Genomic DNA, 8,700 nt, shown 5'->3' on the forward strand with positions numbered 1-8,700 from the left:
CTGGGTCCATTGTTGCATGTGAAAGCAAACAGTGCCATATGATACACGGGGACATATTGAGCTTCTGACTGCAAAGCAAACATCCAACAACACTGTCCTGTGCGAAACCAGATTATCAGTGAACCTCGAAGACGCCACAGTAACATCACAGAACCTCTCCCGGGGACGAGACGGAGCCGAGGACTATGTACTGGAGAGTGGAGGTGCTGCAGAACATGAGCCGTGTCATCCAGTGTGTTCTCATAAAAATAGCATCAGTCAATTATTTTCCTTCATCAGATTCTATAGCCGACACAGTGTAAACAATATCTGTCCCTGAGCTTCCTGAAGATTTAAACACACAACAAGAACTGGAGCGCAAAAGAATCACCCGCTTCATGAAAAGTAAACAAAAAAACTTACATCACTGTGGCACCGTCTGTTGAGTGACGGCTGAGTGGGGGGGCGGCTGGGCAGCGCCCCCAGTGAGACATCCTCAGCTGCCCTGAGATCACTCATCGTTCCACAAGTTCGGACGCGTCGGCCCGAGGAGGAAGGTGAGAGCGACTGCGACACTTCACACCGACTGACTGACCCTCAGGCAGTTAAAACCACGGGAGGAGACTCGACAGCCGTCCATCAGAATCCATAAATCTCTATGTGTAAGTAGATGCATGTGCTGAAATGTGAGAATATCAATTCTCCTCCTTCCTCTTCTCACACACTCCACCCTGTCATATACACACACACACACGCACGCACATACACACAGACACACACACACACACACACACACACACACAGCTGTTCTGTAGGAAGTAGGAGAAAGGGAGGAACATGTTTCTCCCCTGCCTGCACAACTATCTTCTCTTTTTAATGCAAACCCACACTCTGACACATGGACACACACACACACACACACACACAAAGTGGCAAAGTTCTCTTTTTTGTTATATCACAATATGAGACTTTTCTCTTCCTCTTTTTCTTTCATGATCTGTTTCTCAAGCCACCACACACACACACACACACACACACACAGGGAAGCAGCCTTTAACATGAGAAACAGGGTCAGTGTTGACATTTCTTCGTCTCCGGTGATAAACCACAACCTGAGACATTTCCATAACGTTTAGAGTCTATGTTGAGAAGTAGGTTAATTACACCTGCAGAGCTCGATACGTATTGAAAGGGCTGATTAAGACATGCTTTTCATTTTCTGTACAAGAAAATCTGACTCATTTTAATCCCTGCAGTTTTTACAACCAGAGCTTCATGGAGCTCGAAAATGGTAAATAGAGATTTTAATTGTCAGCCATAATATCCTAATCATCCAAAGTAGACTGAGCACAAGATACGAGATTAGGAAACAATGTTTTATGCCCATGAAGAAGACACAAGTTCATATGAGATTAACTGCCTTTTAAGTTTTATTCGTGATGACAACGAGAAGCACACAACCCACAATCTTCAGGTGCAATAGCGAGTTCGCTGTTACCAAGGAAATATTTTCATCAACTGCGAAAATCATGTTGGCTACTATAGGCTATGATTGTATTGCTCAGCGTTACTGTACTAGCTTATGAAACTTTAGCTTCATACACATAACAGACATGAATCACAATGTACTGCAACACTGTGATAACAACAAGGTTAAATTCAAGAAGAAACTTGCTGGAAGTCTTTGGAAAGGGATCATTTGCAATGGCTTAACATTTTATTTTTGTATTTATTATGTGCACCGTCATATACCCGATTATTTCCAAAACATCAATAGGGAAAATTAATTGGAAATTTACTTCTGGGTGCTCACCGCTCTGCCAGATAACATGAAGTAAAGTAGGCGAGTGGAGGCTCTGCATGGTAATGCATCAGACTCTTTTCATCGTGTCCTTGGTCAGAACACAACAACGTGAGAGCTCCATGTGTTATCTCCTCCACTGACGGGAGATACGAGACAAGCCAGCAGCCCGGCGTCCTGCGTGTGCAGGCGCCACGGCCTAATGGACGACTCCGCCAACCTCGCCACCTCTGACAATCATCTGTGCATAGTTAAGCACGGATATGACAAGAGAGCACAGGGGACAGTGGGAGAGGAAGAGGAGGAAAAAAGGGATGCATACAGAGGGAAAGAACCGCAGGATGAAAGGAGAGCTCTCGTTCTGTGAAAGTGTTTTTCTGTGCAGCTCTCTCCATCAGGCGCACTTCCAGCATCAGATATCAACAAACATTGACCTACTTCTTAAGGGAAAAAAAAAGAAACACTGCTGAAAGCGTTCAACGGGACCGATTCCAACCCATGTACGCTAAACGTTTTTCATTAAAGATAAGCACGGCATGCGAACCCCCCTCCATTGATTTCCTTTGGGGAAAAATCAATGGGAGGAACACACGAGGAGGAGAGGTTACATGGTTTGTATGCAACGTGCACAAAAGATGGATTTTGTGTTGACAGGGGAGACGTTCGGGAGTGTGTTACTGCACCAGAACCAGACTGACGTTTAAAACGCTGTCTCATACCCAGGTTCCGTTTTATCACGGCCTGTCTTTCTGTTGACTTTGGCCTGGAATGGCTTTAGCTGAAAGCCAGGGTGGGACTCAAGAAGACAGGTGAATACCAATGCTCCAGATAATCACATAAAAATGTCACATGATGTCAAAATGTGAGTGAGATATTAATGAACTGTTTGGATCCATGGTTTTCACCTGTGTACCACACTGACTGCTAAGCTCTGATCTCAATCTGTTGGGAAAGTCGACCCGCTGTTGTACAATCCTGCTAGACTCCAGTATGCGCTGTCATCGAATGGGACAATATGTACTGAAGAAGCCCGAGGGCCAGCAAAACACAAAAAAAGGGCCAAGACTCACAAGTTTGATTCTGAAGTGTTAGTGCTGGACTTCTCAGACGTCACGTGACCGAGACTTTTAAGCTGCTCACGTTTCGTCTCTGCCCTCGGAGACAAAGTGGAGCCACCGCGGTGAAGCACCATCGCAGTTTGAATGTCTGAGGGGCTGAGAGCTACACTACTCAGGGATGATTACCACCAATTGCAGTATGTGTGTGTGTGTGTGTGTTTGTGTGTGTTTGTGTCTCTGAAAGCAACAGAGTGGAAGTGCATAAGCCCAGAGTGAGTGATTGACCAATCAACTGATTCATTGACTGACACAAAACAAAGTATTTGAGTAAATAAAAACTTATATACACAGAATTTTAAGCTGCTTTTAGACATGCGCTGAAGTCTGGATAATATCCTGACTATTTCCAGAACATATTTTAAACGCAAATGTTCGAATGAGAGGCTCCGGACTTTCTCCTGAGTTTCTTCTGTCCCAATGTGCACAGCAGGAGATCCTCTGAAGGATAGTTTCTGACATTTCAACACTTCCTGTTATTTGACATTAAGCTGTTGGCATCTTTTTGCTGCAAGATTTTCTACCTTCTGTGTCTCTTACATATTTTACCGGGTACGAGCAGCATTAATATCCATGAACCACACGGCTCTGACATTTCTGCTCAGTCTGCCAAGGGAAGAATAAAAGCTCAGACTACAGTGCTTCATTTACTCCTCACACACACACACACACACACACACACACACACACACACACACACACACACACACACACACACACACACACACACACACACACACACACACACACACACACACACACACACACACACACACAAACACACAGACAGAGCCCCATTTAAACATTTTACACAGACAAATCGCCAATGATTTGCATCCAAAGCAACATTTCCTCGCCTACTCCGGCCTTTGCATCATGGGGGGGTGGGGAAGGGGGGGGTTAGAGGCGATGCAGTAAAATGTAAAACTAATCTTCAAAGACAGAAATCCATCAGGGGCCACTCAACAGGTCTGGCTGCAGAGACTCTACCCTGACCTTGCTGTGGCCACTGGTGCCTGGGGGACACAGATGCCCCCCCCCAATTCTATCAATGTGCCAGAAGAGCTGGGTGATTGCCACAGAGGTGAATTTCCACAGAATGACTGCAGGGTTCCTCTGTGTGTGTGGAGACACATGTGTTTACTCCTTACTGTCGTTACACCAACAAAGAGTGGAGATGTAGAGAAAGACGGACTGCTGCTACCCCCCCCCCCCGACACAGAAAACCTCTTGATCCTTGATTAACGTCTGCCGGGCGTTTGTATGTGTGATGCAGTCTCATCACCGAGAAGTCGTATCAAGGACAGAGAGCAAAACCTTGACCTGAGAGTGAATAGTGGCTCCCTCTCTATTCATGAGCCTTCACAGCTAATAGCCTGTGAGACTCATAAAGAATGAGCTCATCTTATCACCAAGGAGAAGCCAGTTAGAGGGAAAAAATATGGATTTTTTAACGAGAAAAAAGTCGTAACAAGAGAAATCAGGTGATATTAAATGAAGTTGTATTTTACAAGAATATAGTCGCAGGCCTGTTATCACGAGAATTGAGTCATAATCATAGTGCCACATTAAAGGGGGGGGGGGTATCAGATGATGTCCTCATCGTCAGCTCATCATCTGATCTTTAGAATGAGGAACGTGGAGCATCCTGTCAAGTTATACTTTAAGTCTTATAAATGTTTGTGGTTTGTGGTTCCAGAAGAAGTGGAACATGGCTTCCCCTTTTTTCTTTTTCAGTCTTCCTTCTAGTCAAAACCTCGGGTTTCATTTTGAGTTCTGGTTACCCACCATGCAACTTGACCGCCGACCGCTCACTCACATTTTGCTGCTGGTGGCTGATGTAGATTCTCTTTCTAACTCTGCAGCCTCAGATTCATTTGATTTTCTAATGTGTAGTTTTCAAACTTAACTGATGATGAGGAAAATTCTTCTTGTTGAGTCTAAACTAGGTGTTTTCTAGATATCTGCACTAGGGATGCACCGATCCGATATTTGTATCGGTATCGGTACCGATATTGAAGACATTTCTAGATCGGGTATGGGCCGATCCATATCGGCGGATCTATTCAGTGTAATTCTATGCTGTGCGCTGTGAGTGACGTCATACGCAAGCAACACGCCGTGTTTACAAAATGGAGCGAGCGAAAGGATCAGCTCCCCCGTGTCACTTTTGAGTTTAACAGCACACTGGGGGGGGGGGGGGGTGTGTCCGGTGGCGCCTCACGGCATCGCTGGTGCGGGGGCTTTTTCTCATTTTCTTGGGACCGCGGGGTGGTGTCCGCCAGAGGGGCCCCCAGCGGGCGACGTAGCTGAGGTGATCCCCGAGAAGGGCCCGACACGCGTCCAGAGTCGCCGCTGCTGCCGTACCCGGTCCCCCTCCGACGGCCCGCCTTCCGCACCGGCGACGACTCTGGACGCGTGTCGGGCCCTCCTCCGGCCGCGCGGGGGGGCCCCTCCGGCGGATCGCCTCGGCTGGCGCCTGGCAGCTGACTCAGAACTGGTGCGGACCAGGGGAATCCGACTGTTTAATAAGTATCGGTATCGGATCGGTATCGGCCGATACTGGGTGGCGGCTGTGGCTGAGGGGTAGAGTGGTCGTCCTCCAACCTGAAGGTCGGCGGTTCGATCCCCAGTCTGAACCATCTGCATGCCGAAGTGTCCTTAGGCAAGATGCTGAACCCTCAATAGCCCCCCATAGAATAACAAAGTGCTGCAAGTAGATGCACTGTATGAATGTGTGTGTGACTGGGTGAATGTGAAACTGTACTGTAAAGCGCTTTGAGTGGTCTTCATCAGACTAGAAAAGCGCTATATAAATACAAATCCATTTACCATTTACTAAACCTCATATATCGGTATCGGAGGTGAAAAAAGCGGATCGGTGCATCCCTAATCTGCACTACTGCTTTCCAAAACCTGTGAACAAACTATGCAGTACACAGCGGATGCACATCTCACTTTTTTTGACTCCTCTATTGCTGTCAAACATTCAACTATCAGCTCTTATCATATCTTTATAACACAACGTGCATGACTTGCACCGTGTGAAGATTTGAAATGCAGATAGCATTTGCATCATCATGAAAAGAGGATTTCAATACGTCATATTTATGAAATGTGCTTCATCTCAAGCTCTTTGAGCTTCTCTATGATCATGACTCCTCCGTTTCTCGACCTGTGTTCCGTCTTAGCTTCAGCTCGGCTCTATTCACAAACTCTCGACTGAATCACTTAAAAGGAGTTTTAAACTTCAACCATTTCTACATGGCAATAAAACTATAAAGTGTTTTTTACAACTCTGCTGCGTGCAACCTGCTGTGCTGTAAAAAATTACAACCACCGGCGGGAACACACCCGACAATATGGAGGTAATTGCATTTTAACTTTTATCGTAAAAAAAAAAGAAAAAAAAAAAGAAAACCATAGTTCATAGTTTGACGGATAATATTTAAATATGGAAATGGAAACACATGACTCAACCATACGAGTCTATTCCTGGCAGCTCCATATAAAGCTGTATATTATTAATCCCCAGGCAAATTGTATCACTGGTGCGTGTTGGACATAAATAACAGCAGTGTGCCTTCTGGTACCGGTATGTATGTGTCAGAGAGGAACAACTGCTGCAGATCTATATTTGTCACAGACGCCTGAGACAGAGGGCACAGGCTCCGGCTCCGTCAGGCAGCACAACAAGCTGCCAACTGTGTCAGCAGGAGGCGCCGGCATCAGAGGCAGCGCTCACCTGGGCGCGGCAGCGAGAAGGTTTGACGAGCGGGAACCAACCAGGGATTAAAATGCACAGATGCTCCGAGGATAGAGGGACGGACTGGAGGCGACGTTTCAGTCAATCCATCATGTAGTCACCGTAGTGAAATACTCCCCTGTCGTTTAGCCTTAAAGAGTTAGAATATATACCAGAGACCATCTCTTGATCCTTTTACAAATACCCTACAGGTGCCACGTCTGGGCCACTTGTTCCCTACTGAGGATATCAATTATTGAATAAGCTAAAAATAAATACCTTCTCTCTTCTATAATGTAATTTTCTAGCTCCACACTTTCAGAAAACAAGACTGAAGTAGGATTAAATATAGAAATGAATTCCACCTTTAGTCGGTCACTGATTATTGCTGCAGATTATCAGATACCATTTAATATTTGTTTTGATCTATTAGTTTGAGGACTTATTATTCTATTCTTTCTAGAGGCTCAAATTATATGTGTGTCTCGTTCTTTTTCCCGTCTATGTTGGGTTGATCTCAACTCATCATTTAAACAAACAACTGAAATCCTTTATTTGTCCTCCAACAGGAACTCATAACATTAGTCTTTGATGATGGCTCTATTCTATTAGAGTAGTGAGGCCGATGTGGCTCAGGAGGTAGAGCGGGTCATCCAATACAATATTTTGCTGGTTCGATTCCCTGCTCCTCCATTCCTCATGCCAAAATGGCCTTGGGGCAAAACCCAAATTGCCTGTGACGGCTGTGCTGACATTGTGCGATGAAGAAAGTGCTGCACGTAGATTCACTGTATAAATGTGAATGGATGAACAGCAAATCTGTGCTGGCCTTGCACTTTGAGTGGAAGACTAGAAAATTGCTATATAAATAGAAACCATTTACCATTCACCATTCTGGTCAAATGCACCAGTGAACCATGCTGGTTCCCAACACTATACAGGCCCAGGGTCCAGAAATATGAATGCAGCCATTACTTTTTTTAATCAAAAGGGAAGAGTGGATTCACAGTTGTCCAATAGTCAGGCGCCCATATGAATATCAGGACAGCTTTTTCTTGTTGAAATCTTTTCTGTCTGTACGAAACCTCAAATGTCTTTTGTAAAGAAGAAGAAGATGAAGAAGAAGAAAGAGGGCTCCATTGTATGAAGAATTGATTCCAGGTACTTCTCACTTTCAGATTTATCACATCAGGCTCTTGGCACTGCCTCGAGTTTCCAGTAGAGAGAGCATGATGAGAGTGGAGAACAGCAGCCGGTCAGAGTATTGCATTACCTTTGAAAGTGAGGGAAGAGGAAATGGAGGACGGGAGTGTGCTGCTGAGGGCTCTACTTCATCCGAGATACGAGGAATCCTGCCATCTTGTTTCCTGTGAGTCAGAGAGGACGGAAGGGTGGAGAGAAGGAGAGAGGTTAGGGACTGGCTTCAAGATGAGTTTCTCATTTACGCAATAATAGCACAGGAAAAATTCTGTAACACCATTGACTCACTGAACCCATTGAGCAGGTCCATTCAACTCTAACTACAAAGAGGAGGATGTTATTATTTCACCACTGTCCTGAGAGTGTTTCTTCAGTCAGGATTTCAATTCTCAGGACGCGCCCCTCCGTGGGACTTTCTACACTCGACACTTTTATTTCCTCTTTTGTTTTGTAATAGCTTCCCTAAGGTTTCTGGAGTTGTCTTACTTCTTGCTTTGATTATCTGCTCCCCCCGATAATGTGTTGGAACCACGATGTCACCCATTAGTTTCTGATCTTCTGTGAGCTCTGAGACTATAAACACCTTATGAAAATGTTTACTGACGACAAGTGAGAAATAGAGTAATTTACTTGTAGACTTCTATAGAAACATCGTGTTGCAACCAATGGAGTCGCCCCCTGCTGGTCATTTGAGAGAATACAGATTTGAGGTACGTCCACATTGACCACATTTGACCGAGTAATTGTTGAGTAATTGTTCAACTTCTGTCCAACCCTACACAAGCGAGTAGTGACCTAGCCTGACAGGTATTTTGTTTTTCTGTCTGAATCAATCAGGATCAGGTCGGGCAGCTACGCTC

This window comes from Limanda limanda, chromosome 4, assembly GCF_963576545.1.
Source record: "Limanda limanda chromosome 4, fLimLim1.1, whole genome shotgun sequence".
Taxonomy (NCBI): Eukaryota; Metazoa; Chordata; class Actinopteri; order Pleuronectiformes; family Pleuronectidae; genus Limanda; species Limanda limanda.